This window comes from Rhyacophila brunnea, unplaced genomic scaffold (genome assembly GCF_057557595.1).
Source record: "Rhyacophila brunnea isolate RB1 unplaced genomic scaffold, BYU_Rbru_1.0 scaffold_7, whole genome shotgun sequence".
Classification (NCBI taxonomy): domain Eukaryota; kingdom Metazoa; phylum Arthropoda; class Insecta; order Trichoptera; family Rhyacophilidae; genus Rhyacophila; species Rhyacophila brunnea.
Window position 1 is genome coordinate 10,587,374 of NW_028233339.1, and position 22,261 is coordinate 10,609,634.

Sequence of the window (22,261 nt, forward strand, 5' to 3'; positions counted from 1 at the left end):
ACCTTCAAAAATTAGCGTCAGTGCATAAACCGAGAGCAGTTGTCAGAACGAAGGACAACCTTAGAAATACGTATTCTTGACGCGTGTTTAAGTTTATCTCACACCCGTTAAGTATTTCAGTTCCCATTAATTCTGTGCTCCCTGGTTGGAATCGCTAATAATATGACCATTATCATTCAAAAGATAGCAATTATTTACCGTAGATTGAAAGTACATAATATATGGTTAAGCACACAATTAGAATTTCTTTTAAAAAGCTTTACAGTTTTCTTAATTATTAGATATAGATGCAAGTATGATATACTTACCGCTATATTATAAATTAGAAATATTGATGTATTGTAAATATTATTGTATTACACAACAAATAATTTTATGACCAGAATGATATAATAGGAACAACATAATAATAAAAAAATGGTTCTTGTCTGTTTAGTGGAAGCCAGCATCAAACAAATTTTGAAGATAGCCGATATTCTGGATTCTTTGTTGGGTTATGTTTTTTTAAATAGTTAATTAATAAATACAAAGCGTGTACATAGAAGCAATGTTGCGTACCCCTATTGCAAAGATTCAAACTTGTATACAACAAGATAAAGCCATAAATTAAAAGATCGGCATTCGCGGTCGTGATTTAGCACCACAAAAAATCGAATCAAATAAAAAGGAAAGAATGAAACCTCTTAAAGAAAAAACTTAATGTGTTGCCCGCCCAAATGACTAATAAGGGAAAAAAACAAGTGTCGGGGAAATAAAATGCAATCTCGAAGCGGAATTTTCGCGGTTGATTTAGAGCCCTGTTGATACTTTAGTCTAGAGATAAATTCTAGGCAACTTTGACCTATGGAAGTTGTAAATCAATCAAGTATTAGTTTAAAGTTGTAGGTATTTTAGACACTGTAGACAAATTTAATGAAGCTCGTGTAGTAAAAACATGACATGCACACCTAAACATAATATTATAGATATATGATTATAGATATATGATTATAGAGTATTGATAGCGGTGGTACAGAACGAGCCAGTATTCTGTATTTTGTTCTTTAAACCAATTTATATTAATTAAATGGTAATATTCATAATACAGTGTGGTTCTTAAACCTGGCTGTATCAGTGTACAGTGAAGATTTTCTGGATTGATCATATTGTATTACCAATGAGGAGGTTTAAAGACGAACCGATGGAGCAAAAGAAACTTATAGCTTTGGCCATAGTTTTGGCAATGAGAAAAATCTACCTACTTACATATTTTATTTGGCAATGTCTGCTCCTAAGTAGCATATGTATAATGTAGTATCTCGTTGCTCCACTTTTAAAGACGCCGGAATCCAGGCAGGTTAGTGTGAAATTTTTTTGAAGCTTCCGTGCCACATATATACCTGTGTGGCACTGATTTCCGCATTTGCATCGTATATAATGATGAATATGTATCAAATTATGAGTTTAAAATAAACAGAATCTTTCTACAATAATAATAAAATCTATAGAGTCGGGGCATTTTATTTTATAAGTGTAGGTAGGTATTCAATATATTCCATGCGAACTAAAAATGATAAACTATACACGTGTTTCATTTTTAGTGTGATGTAATGCTCAAATCTATTATCAGTATCAAAGATACATAATATTATACGTTCCAGCGTGTTTCATAAATCATATCACTATACTAATAGTTCTGAATAGGGAATCCAATCCCGGGATCCCGAATCCCGGGATCCCGGGATCCCGAGCTATTTTCGATACCTATGAATCCCGGGATTGATAAACATAATCCCGGGATTTCGGGATTGATTTTTTTATCAATTTTTATGGAAAATATAACAGAAAAAATACTTTTAATACAAAATAACTACATTAGAAATAAACTGAGTTTGAATGAAGTTTGATGTGTTGGTTGCCGATTCATTTTATTTTTTCACATAGATTATTAAAAATGAGAAAGATTGGTAAAAAAACAATGCTTCGCACTTTTAACAAAGTAATTCCACCATGATATCATACGTTTTACGGTAGTTTCATATTTGGCTGACTAATTAGATTTATGAAGCGGGAAGGCCATAAGTACGCCATGATTATTTGCTTTACTATTTTAAATCTCGCTGATCTATTCATTATGTCTTTACTATCAGAAATAGCAATCTCATATTAAATTCACATTATTATTTATATTACAATATTATTTACTCCATTAAACTTGTGTATTTCCAAGATTTAACGTATACAATATTAACAATAAATGTCTTAAATAGTATAAATTATACTAGATTTATTTTTGACCGATTTTATCAATGTTATTTGTAAATATAAAAATTTTATATTAACAATTGAAAAAAATCCCAATCCCGGGATTGTCAAATTGTAATCCCGAAATCCCGGGATCAGAATTTTGTCTCGGGATTGGATTCCCTAGTTCTGAAGTAGTTCTGTAAAGTAAATGATACTTTAACCTGTTTTTTGTTGACATTTTAAGTCCCGCTTACTATCTCACCGAACTAAAAGCACTCTTTACAAGACACTTGTAAAGCCAGTGTTCACCTACGCATCGGAAACCTGGACATTAACTCCGCGAAATGAACGAGCCCTGAACATTTTTGAAAGAAAAATTCTCCGCCGTATATATGGACCGATCAGGGACGGCACCAATTGGAGGAGAAGATATAATGCTGAGCTATATGGGCTATACGAAGATTGCAGCGCAGTTCAATCAATTAAGATTGGGAGACTGCGATGGCTAGGTCATGTGCACCGTATGAATGACAATGAACCGGCAAAGAGGGTGATGCCAGGCAATCCAAACCAAACCAATGATTCGGTGGTTGGATGGAGCTGCCAGTGACTGCCGTGTTCTAGGTGTACCGAATTGGAAAGCGGCCACACTGGATAACGACAGGTGGAGGGAGCTGTTGGAGGAGGCCAAGATCCACACCGGGTTGTCGCGCCCCTGATGATGATGATGATGATGATGAGATGAGAGTCGGGGCATTTTATTTTATAAGTGTAGGTACCTATCCAATATATTCCATGCGAACTAAAAACGATAAAGTATGCAGGTGTTTCATTTTCAGTGCGATGTAATGCTCAAATCTATTATCAGTACATATATCAAAGATAGATACATAGTATCCATTCCACCGTGTTTCATAAATCATATCACTATACTAACAGTTCTGAAGTAGTTCTGTAAAGTAAATGATGGAGAATTAATGGTTTTGCACATCCCTGGTATGTGACAGACGCGACAATCAATTTTCATACGTCATTCATTCACTCGTCCGCCAAACATTGCAATGGCATTCATTGTAAGAGGCAGACTGAAATAATTGCCGTGTAAATGCATTGAAACACGGCTGTAGAAGATAACATAATATTATCAACGGCTAGCCGCATCAATAACGTACGAATTTTATAAGAAGCGAACGAAAAACTAGTGGCGGGTTTTCTTGACACCATTAAGCGCTTATTTCGTTAGAACGAGATGCATATTTTTAATAATCTGATGCAGATACAAGATCACTAGGATAATTTATTAAATATTAAGTAATGTACATTTTAACACTCAGTAACGACGAGTAACCGTATATACTAAATTTCGCAATGGGGGATCTAGACAAATTGTCGTCCCTTTTCATTTTTAGTTTTCGTTAACCTTGAAATGCATGATGGAAACCAATTAATGTAGATATAACTTTTGTAATCGATCACAGTTAATGTTTAATATTATTATAAATTAACAAGGTAACCATCATAAATAAAAACTCTTAACTATTTTGTCAGCACACTCTGTTTGTTCACTGCAGAGAACTGCAAGTTTTTGAATAAAATTTCATTCCCAGGCACAAAAAATATACGGAATAATACAGTTTGTTGCAGAAAGGCAACACCATGCAATTAAGAGCTAATTACCTAGGTACCTGTTTTATTATTTATTTCCAGATATCTTAAACCAGCGATACTCAACCTACGGCCCGCGGGCCACATGCGGCCCTTTAAGCTTTTATGTGCGGCCCGAAACACATTTATTATCAGGAATTTCGTATATCTTGATATTCGTTTCGACTTTGACGCACAGATGGTGACACCCGAAGAGGATTGTCATTATGGTCCACAGCAGATCTGGTATAAGAGTGTTGCTATTGCACACGATTAATTTCCGGGGGAAAGCCCCCGGGGAAGACGGTTTAACGATAGATATCCTCAAAAAAGCAGGAAAGGATGCAAATGAAGTACTTGCACAATTGTTCACAGCCTGCATATGCAAAGAGGATGTCCCAGAGGTATGGAAAAATGCCAGCATTGTCATTCTTCACAAAAAAGGTGACAGAGAAGACCTAGCAAATTATCGTCCAATAAGTCTACTCCCTATTCTCTACAAGACGTTCACAAAAATTCTCTCAAACCGTCTGCAAAATGTACTAGACGAGAACCAACCGAGAGAACAAGCCGGATTTAGAGGAGGATACAGCACTATGGACCATATCCAAGTCGTCAGAGAAATCATAGAGCGGTACCAGGAATACAAACTGCCACTATGCATGGGTTTTATAGACTATGAGAAGGCGTTTGATTCGATAAAGAAATGTTCAATACTCGACGCACTCAGAAAACAAGGAATACCTGGACGCTATATAAATATTTTCAATAATATATACAGTAGCGCAACAGCATCTGTCAATCTCCATAAACCATCGCGCAGATTTCCTATCAGCAAAGGAGTCCGACAAGGTGATACAATCTCACCTAAACTATTTACAGCTACCCTTGAAGACTTATTCAGGCAACTTGACTGGAATGACAAAGGGATCCCCATAAATGGAGAATACCTGAGTCATCTGCGCTTTGCCGATGACATAGTAATTTTCTCGCAAGACTCAGAAGACCTCCAAAGCAGAATGCAGGAACTCGCTGAAGTAAGCAACAAAGTAGGTTTGAAAATAAATGTAACAAAGACGAAAGTCATGTTCAACTGCTTTGCAGGACAAAAAGAGATCCTCATCAATGGCACTCAGCTCGAACAGGTGAAAAGCTACATCTATCTGAAAGATGGATGTATATTTGATGAAATTGTTCGCAGAGTAAAGCTAGGCTGGAGTGCTTTTGGCCGCCTGAATAATGTCTTCAAAAGTGACCTTCCACTGTGCCTAAAGCGCAAAGTGTTCAACCAGTGTGTGCTTCCCGTGATGACATATGCGTGTGAAACATGGACCCTAAGTAAAAGAGAGATCCAGAAACTTAGAGTAGCACAACGTGGTATGGAGAGGTGCATGCTGGGCATAACGCGAAAGGACAAAAAGAGGAATGAGTGGATAAGGAAGCAGACAAGGGTTTGCGATGTAATAGAGTTTATTAAAAGCCTTAAATGGAGATGGGCTGGACACATAGCTCGAAGAAGAGACAATCGTTGGACAAATCTAGTCATCCAGTGGTATCCAAGAAGTACAAAACGTCCACAAGGTAGACCTAGAGGCCGCTGGGCCGAAAGGGGGGGTTTCATGATTTTTTTCGTCACACCAGTAGTGATGCGGCCCGCGTTACTTTACAAATATATGTATTTGGCCCGAAGAAAAAAAAGGTTGAGTATCATTGTCTTAAACAGACAAATAAACCAAAAATCTTTAAATTTACATACACTATCTACTGAGAATTAGCATTTCCACGAAAGTTAGAAAGTTTATTGGCTTTCTATGTTTAAAATCATTCTAATAATTTTTATGTTTGGGGGGTGCCAGGGCCCCTTGCCCCCCCCCCCCTGGGTGCGCCACTGAATTGTGATTGCAATGCTTATTTCGTCCACTCACTACAAGAGATGTGTGAGAATGTGAGATGTGTCTCCAATCGTTCTGATCCTGCGCCTCAGCGATAAACATTGATTTAACTGTATCGAGGAAGAGTCCCGATTATATTGTCGGTAGCATCAGTATATTTATATATATAAAGTCAAGTGGAGTACCTAGGGCAGGGATGGCGAACCTTTTTACGTACGCGTGCCAAAATTTCCTAAATATTATTATTTGACTGTCTGACGTGCCGAGCAGTTTTTCATAGGGAAAAAATGAAAAATATATAGTTTTGAATTCTGTTAAGTTGGAAAATTACAATTGAGTTCTTAAGATTCTATCTTTTGACGTGTTTCTCGCCTTTTTATATATTTTATTTTTTAAATTGATGATGTTAATGCGATAATATTATGTGTGACGCATAAAGCCTAAGGACCGACCTATAAAATTATATATTTACATTAATTTTACAAACATAATAAAAACGTACTTGAAATTTGCAGTACCTATTTGCATGCTATTTTTTATACAATGCGATCTGTCATTTACGCATTTCGTGTTTTCCGTTTGCGCATCGATAGGTAAAATATATTATTTGTAAAAATAATATAAAAAACCGAATAAAATAGGCATGCCTTGGCGTGCCATGCAAAATCATCTCGCGTGTCATACATTTGCCATCCCTGACCTAGGGAATGGGGCAAGTGGTCGCCAAGACAATTGGACTCCGCACTGTAGTAGACACGTAAACAGAATGTTGACGAGAAATTTTAATCAGTTTCTATCTACTACTTGGTAGTTTTAATTCATTTTACTCTTATCGTACTGTTTTTTTTTTATTGCGGATTGAGAATTACCATGCCTAAGGCTTTACTTATATAAATAACTCCTTATTCGTTGGAACTTAAACATATGCACGATTAAATCATTATTTACGTGTGCATATTTAAATTCTCACCATTAAATCATAATATAAATAATGATATTAAATATTTTTTTAAAGTACCTGTAAGTACCTAACGTCTATTTATTTTCGAATTGCGTGACGTCCAGTTGTCCCGGCGCCAAATCGTCCTAGACCCGAGTACCTATGTACCTTTAGAATGTGCGGAACTATTTGATCTAATAGAAAATTCTGTCCTGTCAGTCACCGTGGTATAGGGTGAACACAATGTGTTGGAAGCAATTTTCTCTCGTACCCTAGTGCGAAGTGAGTCGATAATTTATACGTGCATGCCTTGTTAACGTGGAAACATAATAAATGTCATCCTCTTTTCTTCATTCTTAAATTAGTGTTGCAACAATACAAATAGCCTTACAGCACGTGTTTTATCGATGTAAAAATCTTCTGAAGAAAACGCACATTACACAGGTACCTAACTCAGATTTCCAAACACGAAATCCGCATGATTTGTCGATCCCAAAATAGCGGTATTAGTTTTGCAAATACCTATATCTAAAATTATTATAAAGGCTTAATAAAACTGTGAATATATTTTTTGATAATACCTTTCATAATTTATTTATAGATAATTATTATGTAGATAATAAATTTTCTCTTTCATCACAATAATTAGGGCAATATTAAAGGCTCCTTGAATTATCAAATACCAATGAAGGTTCTAAATTAAGTTGGTAGGTATGTACCTACATAAATAATATCATCATGGAATTTGAGCAAATTGGAATACTTATAATAAGTGAATTTTATTTGGATTGGCTGTCATCGTGCATTATTATAAAGTACGTCATGCAAAACGATAAAATAATAATAAAAAAAACATAAAAATGTTTTGTCAGAAGTGGGATTCGAACCCACGCCCACAGAAGTGGACTGCGACCTGAACGCAGCGCCTTAGACCGCTCGGCCATCCTGACTTGCGGCGATGTGGCAAAATTGTTATACAAATACAATTTATCGTTGCTAAACAAAATAAATATAATTTTATTATTCCAATCTAAAACGGAAACAAAAAATATAATATTACATAATAATATTGTGTAATTTTTCTAAATCTGTTCATGTATTTGCATTTTCAATAATTTGTAGTAATTATTGTAGGTACGACAGAACAGTTCCCTTGTAATTACAATATCATTGTTTAAAAATAATTCGCTAATTTATTAGCCAAGATTTTACATTATTTTTGTCATAACGAACTATGTCGCAAGAGTTAATAATAAAAATATAAGTAATCCAAAAAGAAACTTTGGAGGTGCCGGGTATCGATCCCGGTACCTCTCACATGCTAAGCGAGCGCTCTACCATCTGAGCTACACCCCCAGTTGTTGAATCAGTGTTATTACATGTATTTTAACTATTTTTATGTACGTTTTTAGTTTTGAATGGATTTTTAAAATACTTTATAAAGCGAATAGTTTTTCTATTAGCACTCACTTGCCATTTACATTATCATTTATTTTTCAATTTCATATATTTTATGCATACCTATTTAGATGCTGTTGCTGATATCAAACGCACCACATCAGACGGAGCATAATATGACCCTTCACACAAACGAAGGTTCCTACTGTAAGTACCTACCATAGAGGTATTAAATAAAAAGATGAGAAAGATATCGGCTTTCTCATACAATTGAATGAAGCAGGCTAACAATAGCCGACAGCTTGCGAGACATAGCGACGCGATAAAAAAAAATGCACGGCATCACGGAGAGTTTACTACCATCATTACTGCAAATGGATTACCAGCCTGCCTCAGTCCATACTTCCCTGCTTCACCATACTTTCATATAACCTGCCGCCCCTAGGTACCTACTGATTACTATAAATTGTAGAAGTCTGCCTGAGTTAGTGACGTCCTATAGTACCTATCTATAGGGTAAGCATAGATTGAAGAATAATAGGGTAGGTGTACCTACATTGTACACTGTACAATATAAATACTTACTAGGGGTAGGGGAGTAGGCAAAGATAATTATTATTAAAATACTTACATATTATTATTATTTAAACAATAATTACTGTCGAGAGTGTGTTTCGAGGAAAGATGATTTTTTTCCCCTTCGCAACATTTACAATAATCATATAGGTAGGTACCTATAGGTATATTTTTACAGGTTATCTATAATGTTAATTTACACGTTACGTGTAAGTATCTATCAAGTATGTACAATGTACATATTATTATGTATATTGCGTAGGTTACCATAATAACCGATGGCACCTTACTTGTATTAGGTAGGTACCTTAGGTAGGTACTTAGATTATAGAAAAAATAGGTAAGTATTAAACATTTTATTTGAAGTTCTCAATCCAATGGGGAAGGACCGAGAAGTTCTACGTAGTATCAAAACCAGGAAACTACAATACCTCGGCCACATTATGAGAGGACAAAAATACAGCATTCCCCAACTTGTCATTCAAGGAAAGATCAATGGGAAGCGTAGCAGAGGACGGCGCCGCATTTCGTGGCTTAAGAACCTCCGTGATTGGTACGAGTGCAGCTCCACCGAACTGTTCCGGGTAGCAGATGACAAATATAAGATCGCCTTGATGGTGGCCGACCTCCGCTAGGGGATGGCACAATAATAAGAAGAATTGATGTTGATGTTGTTGGTCGATCCGTTTAGTTGTCCTTTCAGTCTCAGTTGACGGTTTAGTTTGAAAACGGCGATGAATAGATATTTCCGTATTTTTTATCCACTAAAAAATGAATATTATTTAATAACTTTCTAAAGAATATATCGGTTTGCGGCTCCGTCTGATTCAGACACGTTTATAGCGTCATGGAAGGCGGCCGTGAATATCCACGGCTATACATACATGAAGGGTGGTGGTGGGAATCTAGTAAGTACCTACATTTGAAGAAATAATAATATTCTAATTGAAATTAGAAAAGTAGTATGAGAAATTCGGCAACATAGTAATTTACACGTCAATTTAACTGGCAGCTCGACTGAAACGGAGACTGATCGGAGAGCAAAACTGATCATTTAAAAGCACCTTTTTAACAGTTCTGTAATTATTAGTATTGCAGTTGAAGCCAGTGACGTAACAAGGGGTGGGCGAAAGACGCGACCGTCTCGGGTGCAGCCCGGTTGAAGCGCAGAAATGGAATTCGTTGTGCAAAAATAAAACTTAACTTGTCAATTTTCGAGTACCAGCGATAATGTAGTATTCACGACCACTGGCCAAAAAAGTAGTTTTCAGAAGAAAATCAGCAAACAAAATAATGTGTGCACATTTTAATATAAGTATTAAAGAAAAGGTCAGTCCGTAGTAGCCAGAACTAAGGTACAGCTACTGCTAGGTCGTAAAATTATTGTATCGTACGTGTATTTGCAATTTATGAGGAGGGTTACAATATCTTGTGTTTTACCTACCTAGTATTATCTGTTGTTAGTTTTTTTCTAATGATACTTATGTCTCACATTTTCACGAGGTATGACAATAAAATATTTGGTTAGCAGATTTTTTTGTTATCGCACCGTGCGTTAAAACACCTTGGTACACCTCTGGCCACCGTCAATAATAGTTACATTAATAATTCAACTGACAATTATTTCACACTAGATGTTCAGACGAAACGAAACCGGTCATGATAATAATATTATTATGAGGTCACTACGGAATATTTTGTTGTAGAAGTACCTAAGTATCTATCGTAGGAAGTCACGCTTTACGATAATTAATAATATGTATGTAGATAAATAAATTATTATAATACAATGGCTTTACTTACACCAAAGCTGTACAGTTTCTAAAAGTAAATTAATTTAGTTCAGAAGGTTGCATTTTAGTTTTATTCCGGGGAAAATACGAATATAATTATTGAAACCCTAGCAAAAAATGTGTGATAGAGTGTAATCAAAATTACTAATGCTTAATTACGTAGGTAGGTACTGAGAGTGAATCATAGAGGGGATGAAAATGTTTATTGTTTAGAATAAAAAAAACTACCCCTGGTGGGACTCGAACCCACAATCCCCGGCTTAGGAGGCCGATGCCTTATCCATTAGGCCACAGGGGCTGATGACCACGTGGCAAAAAATAATTATTTTCAACCCCTGTAATAGGTTAATAATGTGAGACACAAAATCCTCGAAACCTGATAGTAGGTGATAATAATATTTACATACCTAGGTAGGTACGGGGCAAACACCCCTGCTAGCTGCCCCTCATATGCACTTGGTAGATTTATTATCTAGGTACCTACTTATTTCATCAATATTTTTTTTATAATACGTAGCATTAAAAGAAATAATACATACCTATGTATAATAATGCTGGTAAAAAATGGTTCATAAAGGGAGCTTCTCCGGTGCGTCACGGGTGCAAAACCATTTTTTTTATTACTTACCATCCTACTTGCTTGGTAAGTTTCATACCTATTCATTGTTAAAAAATCAATTAAAATGTGAGTTATTAGTTGAACACTTTCTTCTTATTATTAAATATTCAAAAATATTGTTTTATGGTTTTACTTATTTGTATACCTACTCTTATAGGTAGGTACCTACCTAAGTTCTATCGGATTTTTCTAGAACATGAAAATGGGTACAAGTCTGTTTACTGGAAGCCAATCGGGAACAGCGGCAATTTTCATACCTAGTAGATTTCGGCAAAATTCATGAATTCAATAATGATAACCCAAACCTAACCTAATTTAACAAATAATCCACAGTAGGTACCTAGGTAGGTTAGGTAGGTACTTAGGATATTCTCAAAATTTGTTTGCCACTGGCTTCCACTAAATCTAAATAGGTACCTAGACAAGAACCTAAAAATGCGTTAAACTTGAAATCCATTAAAATTACTTAGATCGAATAGAGCAGAGGTTTCCAAACTAGGGCGCGAAAAGTTTAAGTGTAAGTTAAAGTTTATTGCTTCATATAGGTATTCAATTTCATGTAAAAAAGATCTTAAAAAATATATTTTTTTAATTTGGGCCGATAATGTGTGGACATCACTGGAATAGATATTTATTTCCTCAATAAAAAAATACGCCTTTTCCCATCTGGTGCTTGGCATTGAATTATATTATACTTATCTTTCTATAGTTCGGTGCTAAAATTATTATATTACTTATATTATATGAGTAACGTGCCAAGGGGAAGTATTAGAAATAATCTGAACTAGGAAAAACATGATCAATTTTTTTATTTAATCTACTAGGTACTTCTTACAGGCCATTCTACTTTTTTTTACGTGGCAGCAGAATTTCTGCACGTGCCACTGGTTTGAGACCACTGTTAATTAGGTGCGTATACCTACTTACCTGGTATTTATTCCTTTATTATATTGCATAGTGTATTTATATAATGTGTAGCAGTGGCGAAGGGTGGAGGTAGGCTGTTAAGATCCGCCATAAACAGTGCACATTAAACTTTTTCAGACATACATATTTGTTTTCATTGAAATAAGACTACAATTTACAGATATTGTTGGTTAGTTTTTAAAATTCAATTAAACCCTGAGAAACCAAGCCATAATAGATAATAGTCAAAAAATACATGTCTATATATAAAATATCTAAAATTATGCAATTAAATCATACATAACTTTGAATATTTTATAAATAGAATAATATTTTTTATTTATTATAGTTTGGTTTAGGCAGGGCTTAATGAATTAAAAAAAATAACCAACAATATGTGTAATATGTATTTTTAATCCAATGAAAACAAATAACTATGAATGAAAAAGTGTGCACAATTTTGTCGTATTGCCCAAATTAGACCAAAACTATTATGGCTTCGTTTAGGCAGGGTTTAATTGATTTTTAAAAACTGACTAACACCATCTGTAAATTGTAGTCTTAGTTCAATAAAAACAAATACATATGACTAAAAAAGTTTAGTGTGAACTATATATAGCGAATCCTAACAGCCTACCTCCACCCTTCGCCACTGATGTGTAGGTACCTACCTACTTTCTTTCTCCGCATATAAATTTTGATATTGATAAAAATGACTTCATAACTAAGAATAATTTTATGTTCGAAATATATAAACAATATTGTGTAGTAAAAAACAATGTTACAATTTTCTTTCATCTATGGTTACGAATTATATACCTATATACCTATTAAATATTATTTTATTTATTACAATACATATTGATAGAAAATAATATTTATTCTAAAAGAATCTATTTGTGGGTACCTTGGTTTATATTATTTATTAACATGACTACCGGTAGATGTCAGGATGGCCGAGCGGTCTAAGGCGCCAGACTCAAGGCAATACCTTACCCACTGAACGTGGGCCGAGCTGTTCTGGTCCTCTCTGAGGGCGTGGGTTCGAATCCCACTTCTGACACATACTTTTGATATTTTTTTATTTAAATTTTATTACAAATTCAAATAGTCAAATGGATTTGAACAATCGAAATGGAGGGAATGGTGATAATTATTGCGGTATGGTGGTATCATAGGCAATGAAAGAATTTATCCAGATAATTTAAATCAGTCTAAAATATATTAATTATTGCTACCTAACTATTGAGCTAATATAATTATTACTGATCCAAAAATCGACAGCAATTATTTAATGAGGTGGTTAGAGGTGAGGTAGTTCTAGGTACCTACTTAACCTAACCTAACCAATGAAGTGCCTAAAAGTGGGGCCACACCAGCAACAAGTCGCGCGACAACTCGTTAAATTTTACGATAATTATCATAATTGCTTAAGAAATTTTACGATAATTATCATGCTTATCGTAAAATTTAACGAGTTGACACGCGACTTGTTTTCGGTGTGGACCCGGCATTATAATCATATTTTTAGCATACAATTTATTTTTTGGTGGACGTACCTACCTAGGTAGTGGAGGACAAAATGGTAATAAATATTATTCCACCGAACGCTTGGCTAAGGTAACAGTTATATTATTATTCTTTGTATAAACTCTAAATTGTCACGAAACATTATAAATGAATAAAATTATTCCTTCAATATAAAAATGTCAATAAAAAAAGAAAATAGAAATAATATTATGGCTAACTCCCAAAATTATTTGTGTTGTTTTTATATTTATACAATATTTAGCACAATATTGTGCAAGCCCGGATAGCTCAGTCGGTAGAGCATTGGACTTTTAATCCAAGGGTCCAGGGTTCAAGTCCCTGTTCGGGCGGAACTTTTTGCACTTCAAAAGTATTTTTAGATCTTTGATGGCACATCCACAAAAATTATTATCAGATCAGACAGTCGTGATATTATGCGATAAATTGATTTCACTTTAGAGTTACCATACAGAATTTATAAATACAAGGATTGTAAGGTATATTTTTACACACAAATGACGGATAACACGTAGTTGTAATAATTGTTTCGGATTGTTTTTATTATAGGATAAATACTAATAAGAAAAAATATCCCTATCTGAACATGCATCATAACTAACGTGACCATTTTTTTTTTTACCCAAACCGGGTCACCTACAAAAAGGTATTTAGGTACCTACTTATTCGTTTTAAACGCCTCACACTTTCATACAATTGACAAGATAGTAAATGTTCTCCTTTCCCCCATATTTTTCACACATATTTTTTCATTGTCCATATTATTTTATTTATTAATGAAAACTACATACAGGATTGAATACATGAAAATTTATCAGGCTTTATATTTTTCCAAAGAACAATTTTTCTTAAGTACCTATATCTGATGTTCAGTACTAGATTCTAGCGCCAGGATTTTGCGCTTTTTATAAATTTTTACTGCGAGTTCTCTCTTTTCGAAAACGGGACATTTTGGCGTCCCGAAGCTATGTTCGGGGACACCGGGACACGCCTGAAAACGGGACGTCTGGTCACAATAATCATAACTAATTATGAGGCGATGACAAGGTATCCATATGTGGTTCATACCATTTCCATTCCCGCAGGTCAAGCACAACCCATATCTCGTGACATTTATCCCTTTAACATGTAGATCGGCCTTGTAGCATTAGAAAATAAATGTATTCATCATCGATTTGATCCCGTGAATATAGAAAAATATGTATATATTTTGAACTTGAAAAAAATTATACTTAACATAAAATAGCACACATAGGTACCCAGTAAACTGGTCGTAAAAATTGCTAAAGAGCAATTAGCCAATTTTGAAGTGAAAATGTAGAACATATTTTCATTAGCACGATGAAATTCGATGTATTGTATAGTAGGTACCTATAATAAATAGCATCCCGTGGCATCGACCTTTCGTACATGGCTAATTTTATTATTGTCAGTGCTGTTACGAAAGTTTCGGTACTTATCTACCTTACCTATTTGTTAAAATATTGAAAAAAAACGTGAAACAAAATTACCTAACTTGGTCATATTTAATCATATTTCGATAGTTAATATTTTCATAATAAAGAGTTACGTTTATGAATAGAATGTATTTTATTTATTTTGAACAGTGTTTCTTAAAAAAATATTATTCATATTTTCAATAAAAAATTGGTTAGTATAAATATCTGCATTTTCTTTACTTAGCAATGTCCCTCTGAAACGGTCCAGAATAATGTTTTAAAAAATGGAATTAGTACTAGGTATATAAATATTGTGTTTTATATATAAATAAATAGTTATATAATATAGGCCAATTGCAAGAATTGACAAAGCTTAATCTACATCCACCTTCATTTTTCTTTTTTTTTTTGAATGTCCGTGCCAATGGCATTGTTAAAATTAAAATGTTTCCGATCAAACTATGCTACGCGATTGGGGTCAAAATACGTTTTTGTAACCCGTAACAGCTGTCAATATCATTAAAACTTAGATTATAGAAAACATTAAAAGTACAAAACTTTGTTTCAAAACCATCACAATATGAGTGATATACAGGGAACTCATTTCTGTGGTGATATACCTATTTAAGTTTTTGTTTCATAGAAGAATAATGCCGCAGACACGCAGATAGTCAAATAAAAAAAAACTAAAATGCCTATTATTTTAATGGTGCGAAACTTAACGATTGTTATGCGTCGGTGCAGGCGCACTTTGGCATTAACAGGTGTAAGTGAATTCGGCGGTGCAGTGGTGTGGGTGCAGCGGGTGGTGTGAGTGCCGTCAGTCTGCGACCTCGCTCAAGGTCGCCGGAGCGGAGCTGGGGACGCGGCTTTCCCGGGATCGATTCCCGGCGCTGCACCGAGCCTTTAAAATGGACGCTGCGACGCAGTATGTAATAATTGAAAACGTCCCAGACAGTAAACTTATACATTATATTGTGTGTATTTATTCCATCGTACTTATCAATACGTTTATATCTGGGATCATTTTCACTCATGTCATTAACGAATACATGTTAAAATATAAAGACTTGTCCATAATAATTAAGGCGTCTACTTATTTACAAAAAGCGGTATATCCACAATTCATTTTTCGTGATAAACGACGTTTCGTATTCAAATAATGTAAATAGTTGATTTTAAGGCTAGTTTTTATTTTTTTTTATTTATTTATTGTTGATCATTTTTCATTACATTGTATATAAAATTACATACTTAATTATAGATTATACCTAAGTTTTCTTTGTTAGATTTGTACACATGTCACAAAAACTGTGCAGTTGAACATATTATTATGCATAAGCAAAAACAACGTAAAAACAAATATATATAATAGTTATACCAATGGGATTTAATTAATTCGCTGCGCTCATAGAGACATTCTTACAAACAAAAATCGTATATTGCACAATTTCAGTTTGAGCAAACCCGATGTAACTAACTAATATATATAATATGTAACTAATATATATATGACTGAAAACTATTCCATAATAAGCAGTCGATTCGTCATTGGCTGCATACCATTTAATATCAATAAGCTGATCAATGTAGAGATCCTATGCTTTACGGCCGATCAACAAATATGTGTGCATCAAATCTATGTAGATTTAGTTAAATGCTTATACTATATGGTAAATCAATGAATTATACAGTATTCGCATTTCTCTCAAAGTTAAGATACGATCTGAACTTCTACGTCAAGAATTTATATTATATTTTTCTCGGCGCTCGTTGTCGCAATCACTATTTTACTGTGTGTCGGTACTGCGTTTAATAGTGATAAAACAATTATAATATAACTCAACATCAGTTGTTTATAGTGATAAAAAATTGTCCTGTCAAGAAAACCAAAACCTACGTTTTAATTCAGTTACCAAAATGCGGTTCGTTACTAAAGATCTACCATTGTAAGTTGGCAGCCGGTCGAATTTGAAACTAAAATTGTCTATCGAGGATAAATTTGTTACAAATACCATTTAATTTTACAACATATTTCTCGAATTATGGATTGCATAATATTTGTACAGAAATCTACTACCAATAAAAAAATATAAATTACCATTTTTTTGTTAGTTATGGTAATATTCTCAATGTCATACTAGCGCCCTCGCTGAAATGCCAATTTATGATGGTAGATCTATATCAACGTAATGCTACCTAGTTGCAGTGGTACCAGTATGAGTATAGTGTCATGTCAGATCTTGCATTTTACAGGCGTCCTTTTAGCTTACAAGGAAATATCAGTTTCTATAATATAAAAGTAATCGGTATATAAAATGAAAGTATAGAGTTTAATCTGAGATATACGTGATAAGCCAAATATGATGTCAAAAATTGTCTCACTTTACTAAACTTGACGTTTTTTTATATGTCTACTATAGGAAAATTATAACATATCAATAACTTTCTATGTGTGTATTATTATTATTATTTTCATTTGAAATAATCAATTACTTCTGCTTAATAAGTCGTCGTCACCGCTCACCTTTTATTTTAATATTATACCACCTGTTTTCTATTATGGTGTTTCTAATTTTCCTAGTTTCGTTGCACGGCTCTGGTCTTCGTCACACCGATTTTCGGGACTTCCCCGCCTCCCGCCAGACGACTCAACCCCGTCACCCCCGCCCCTACAATCTCGTGACGCACGCGGGCGGCCCGCCCAGACGAAACCAATATCAGATGCGAGGATATTCTCAGGGTATGCTAGGCTGCTGGTAGCATTGTTGATGGGCTACGAGCTTTTCTTCAATCGAGCACTCCGGTGAGAACAATAGACAATAGTAAATCACTCCACTGATAGATAAAAAGAAGCTATCGGTCTTGCTTATATGCCTCTGTTTCGGTTCAAATATGTATTCTTAACTAAATTCACTCCCATTAACCGACTTATTGTTAGGAAAGTATATTAAACTTGACTGATTAACTAAATATGTGTCATCATCAGCCACGATCGATTCACTGTTCGATGAAGTCACTACTTCTTCGATGCTCCATTCACTGAATTTAATGATTTCGTTGGTTCAGCGGAGTTAGACCTGCCCTGTGGTATTTAGTGTTAATTCAGTACCTACCACTGTATAATTGAGGAGCAAACATTCAAAAAGTGATTTGTCACACATTTTGAAAAATGCCGTTTATTGTCGATTCTGATAGTCCATATTTTAATCTATGAAAGGAAACCAGAATCAGTGTTCAAAGAACCTTTTATCCTATAAAAAAATATAATGCCTTGATTTTCATTCAAATAGTGTTTTGCCCACAAGTTTCATGCGAATCGTGTTTTGTCCAAATTTCAAATCAAAAAATGAACCACTTCCGCGAATTTTGGATTATACAAAATACCAGGTTTAAAATTCTTTCCTTAAACAGTTTTATAATAAAAAAAAACCATTTTGAGTACAATATGTTTTTCTTGATTATCTCAGCTCAACATCTGTGTGACAAATCACGTTTTGAATGTTTGCTCCTCAATTAGGTATCCAGCAGTTATACATACATAACGTGACCATTTATTTTTCCCCCCAAACAGGGACACCTACAAAAAGGTAGGTACTTATCTATTTTAGGCGCCTCACACTTTCATATAATACAAACCACCACTCTGTGAAGGTCCATATGATCCTATTAGGATCGGACATGGTCGAAGAAGATAATTAACATTGCTTTAAGGACATCTACTTTCAACTGTGTTTTTTCACTCGTTTACAGCTTATTCATAAGAGAGAAAGGGTTTTCTACTGGTGCATTAGAATTTAAAATACGAAAAATTTTGTGATACAAATTATTGGCGCGAAAGTGTTTGAACAACTCCACCCAACGACTATCAGTTGAAACATTCCCAGTGTTCCATTCAGACACTTTTTGCGGTGTAATATGTAATTAGAAAAAAGTGAATACTCATTAAATATTTCTGTATCTTGGTCACAAGTTTCTTTCTTTTCGAAAACGGGACATTTTGGCGTCCCGAAGCTGTGTTCAGAGACACCGGGACACGCCGCTTGAAAACGGGACGTCTGGTCACATTATACATACACCCACCGAAAAACAAGATTAGCCTATAGAGATTTCACCACCTTGGCGACATATATCAAGCGTATTTTGTGATTTTTCAGCGCTTTATCCACCCCTTCCATTAAAAAATTATATTAGATTATATTAGATTAAATTAGATTATATTAGATTAAAAAATGTCTATAATAAATATTATATTCAATAAGCGTACATTTACCTTTCATTATGGCAACACTTTGACTTTAGTAAAGTTGTGTCTGGAAATTTGTACGTATGCAGTTCGCCGGATCACACTTCACCGTGAAATGTTGTATCGGAAATATATCGGTGTCGTTTGGGCATAACCTGTTAACTGCAAAATGTTGAATTTACAGGAGAGCCATTTTAAGCTTTGAATTGCCCACATAAATTTCAGTTCATTTTTTTGTTTAAAATTGAAAAAAAAAACATTTTAAAATAAATAACCGAAGAAGAATATGACGATACTTAGATTGTCAATTATTTCACTAATTAGGAAAATAAGGTCACTTATCAGTGATCAAACCATGATAAGGTCTTTGGTCATGTTTTAACCAAACTAACCACTGTGTTTGTTCACATATCATAATATTATCACAATAGCGTTTTGAGCATTTTAAGTGAAATATAGATATCGGGTTATTACCAAATGGAAGATAATACTATAGTGACCCAATTTTTACTCTTAACATAAAATGACCAAAAAAGCATCAGGTTATGCCCAAACGCCACCGATATGGTCGTACATTAAAGACCGTCCAACCTCTTTGGTTGTAAAACACGGTTCTTGTCGGTTTACAGGAAGTCAGCGGTAAATTTTTTTTTGAAAATAGCCGATTTACTAGATTATTTGTTAGATTAGGTTAGGTTTTCATTTTTAAAGGAACATTATTGTCAGTAATGCTCCATGAACAAGGCGTAATTTTTTCATCTCGGTGCTATAGAGATGACCGTATAGTATACTATCATCTCTTTCCGATAAGAAAGCTTACATGGAACTGTGTGTGCTATAGTGAAATGTAATACGTACAATTATTTACATGTAACCTAGTAATGTATAAGAAAGGCTCTATGCTAATAAAGCATATAAAAGTTTTCAAGTGGAAGCTCAAAAAATGCGGTTGCCCTTTGTAATAACGTACTTTCGTGAATTAGGATTTATCATTATAAACTTGAAAACAAAGTACAGATATCAGTTGGAGCTCCAACAGTATCCAAATTACCCTGAAGGCTTGAAATCAAAAAGTCATCATATTATGTAGATATGCTGGCTTACGAAAAATAAAACAAAACAAATTTTCTACTAGGTACGAGGGTGGGTCAATAATTCCTTAGAAAAAAGCATTAAAACAGTTTTTATTTTTGTATTTTTTTTTTATTTCTCAACATAATCTCCTTGGAGCTCAATACACTTGGTTAGACGTTTCTCAATTTTTTTTAAACCGTCAGAAAAATAAGTTTTCGGAAGGTCCTCAAAATAAGCATTTGTCCGATCGATGACTTCTTCATTTGAAAAAAAACGTTGTCCACTTAGCCATTTTTTTAAGTTTGGGAAAAGGAAAAAGTCACTGGGGGCTAAATCTGGCGAATACGGTGGGTGGTCGACCAATTCGAACTTCAATTCTTCAATTTTAGCCATTGATCGTAAACATGTGTGAACACGGGCATTGTCCTGATGAAAGAGGATTTTTTTCCTGTTTAAATGAGGCCGTTTTTCTTCAATTTCGTTTTTTAGCTGGTCCAATAAAGATGCATAATAATCCCCTGTTATTGTTTTTCCTTTTTCCAAATAGTCAACGAAAATAATTTCACGTGCATCCCAAAATACAGTAGCCATAACCTTACCAGCTGATTTTACGGTTTTCGCCTTCTTTGGACATGGTTTGTCTTCGCAATCCACTGCTTTGACTGTTCTTTCGTCTCGGGAGTATAGTGGTGTATCCATGTTTCATCTACAGTCACAAAGCGACGAAAAAATTCATCCGGATTGCGTTGCATGAGCGACAACAGGGCTTTAGAGGCCACCACCCTATTGCGTTTATTGTCGACTGTGAGCAAACGCGGCACCCATCTTGCAGAAATATTTTTCATGCCCAATTTGTCATGTAAAATAGAAATGACGCTACCTTTTGAGATCCCTGTAACCTCAATTATCTCACTCAACTTTAATCTTCGGTCACTTAACACCATATCGTGGATTTTATTGATCATTTCTGGTGTAGTCACCTCTACAGGACGTCCTGAGCGTGGTTCATCCTTTGTTGATGTACGACCACGTTTAAATTCATTTAACCAGTTATAAATAGTTGCAAGTGAAGGAGCAGATATGCCGTGAACTAAATCCAACTCATTTTTTATTTCCTTTGCTGTTAACCCTTTTATATTAAAATGTTTAATAACAGCTCTAAACTCAATTTTCTCCATTTTCCATTTTCCACAAGCAAATTTTTTTTTTAAATGTACGAGAAACACACAACAACCCGACCAATCTGATTGAAACTTCGCAGCATACTGAATCGGTAGTGCCGCTGCATGAAAACAAACCGCTTACAGTACTAGTCGCGCCACCTGTCGGCTTTTCTAAGGACTTATTGACCCACCCTCGTACCTACACGAAATGGAGATGTTTGAGAAATGCTTTGTTTTTTTATTATTAATTTTGAATGTGTACTATTCCGATTACAGCATGGTTTTTAAAGTTTTTTTTAAATCTTAACCTAGGGAGAAGTTAACTATTTATTATATGAACAATGGGCTTGATTTTTACATTAAAGACTGGTGAGGGGTGGGGGAGAGGGAGCACAATATATTTTGTAGTAATATTAAAAATGTTCTCCAACCCGCATGATACACACATGAAAACTTCATATCTTTTATTTTATGCTAACGTAGATGTAACGACGTAAGTACCGGAGCGTTGCAGATTTTCATTTCACTCTGTATACTTGTTTTTTTTTAATATTATAAAATAATTTAATAATAAAACACTCCACTGTGATTGAATTTGACAGTAAAATTAGTAGAGATATCTTAGTTTAAATTAAATTTAAATTGGATGGATTACTTAAGTATACGAGCGTCTGTAGATTATATTTTCAAGCCCCAAATATTTTTAGTACAATGAGTCAATTAAAAATATTTCGATGGAACATTTTGGAGTGAAAACAGCTTTCGAATTTTATTATATCTGCAAATAACATCAACTT

At 34.4% G+C, this 22,261-nt stretch overlaps 5 non-coding genes across 5 annotated transcripts; 2 read left to right on the forward strand and 3 right to left on the reverse strand.

Annotated features, from left to right (window-relative positions):
• Positions 1–7,568: 7,568 nt before the first annotated feature.
• TRNAL-CAG (transfer RNA leucine (anticodon CAG)) lies at positions 7,569–7,652 on the reverse strand. Its single transcript has one exon. It is a non-coding gene; the product is annotated as a tRNA-Leu (tRNA).
• Positions 7,653–7,985: 333 nt separating this feature from the next.
• Positions 7,986–8,058, reverse strand: TRNAA-AGC (transfer RNA alanine (anticodon AGC)). Its single transcript has one exon. It is a non-coding gene; the product is annotated as a tRNA-Ala (tRNA).
• A 2,636-nt stretch (positions 8,059–10,694) lies between these two features.
• TRNAR-CCU (transfer RNA arginine (anticodon CCU)) lies at positions 10,695–10,767 on the reverse strand. Its single transcript has one exon. It is a non-coding gene; the product is annotated as a tRNA-Arg (tRNA).
• A 2,173-nt stretch (positions 10,768–12,940) lies between these two features.
• Positions 12,941–13,057, forward strand: TRNAL-CAA (transfer RNA leucine (anticodon CAA)). The gene is made up of 2 exons: positions 12,941–12,978; positions 13,013–13,057. It is a non-coding gene; the product is annotated as a tRNA-Leu (tRNA).
• Positions 13,058–13,801: 744 nt separating this feature from the next.
• Positions 13,802–13,874, forward strand: TRNAK-UUU (transfer RNA lysine (anticodon UUU)). Its single transcript has one exon. It is a non-coding gene; the product is annotated as a tRNA-Lys (tRNA).
• Positions 13,875–22,261: the final 8,387 nt, after the last annotated feature.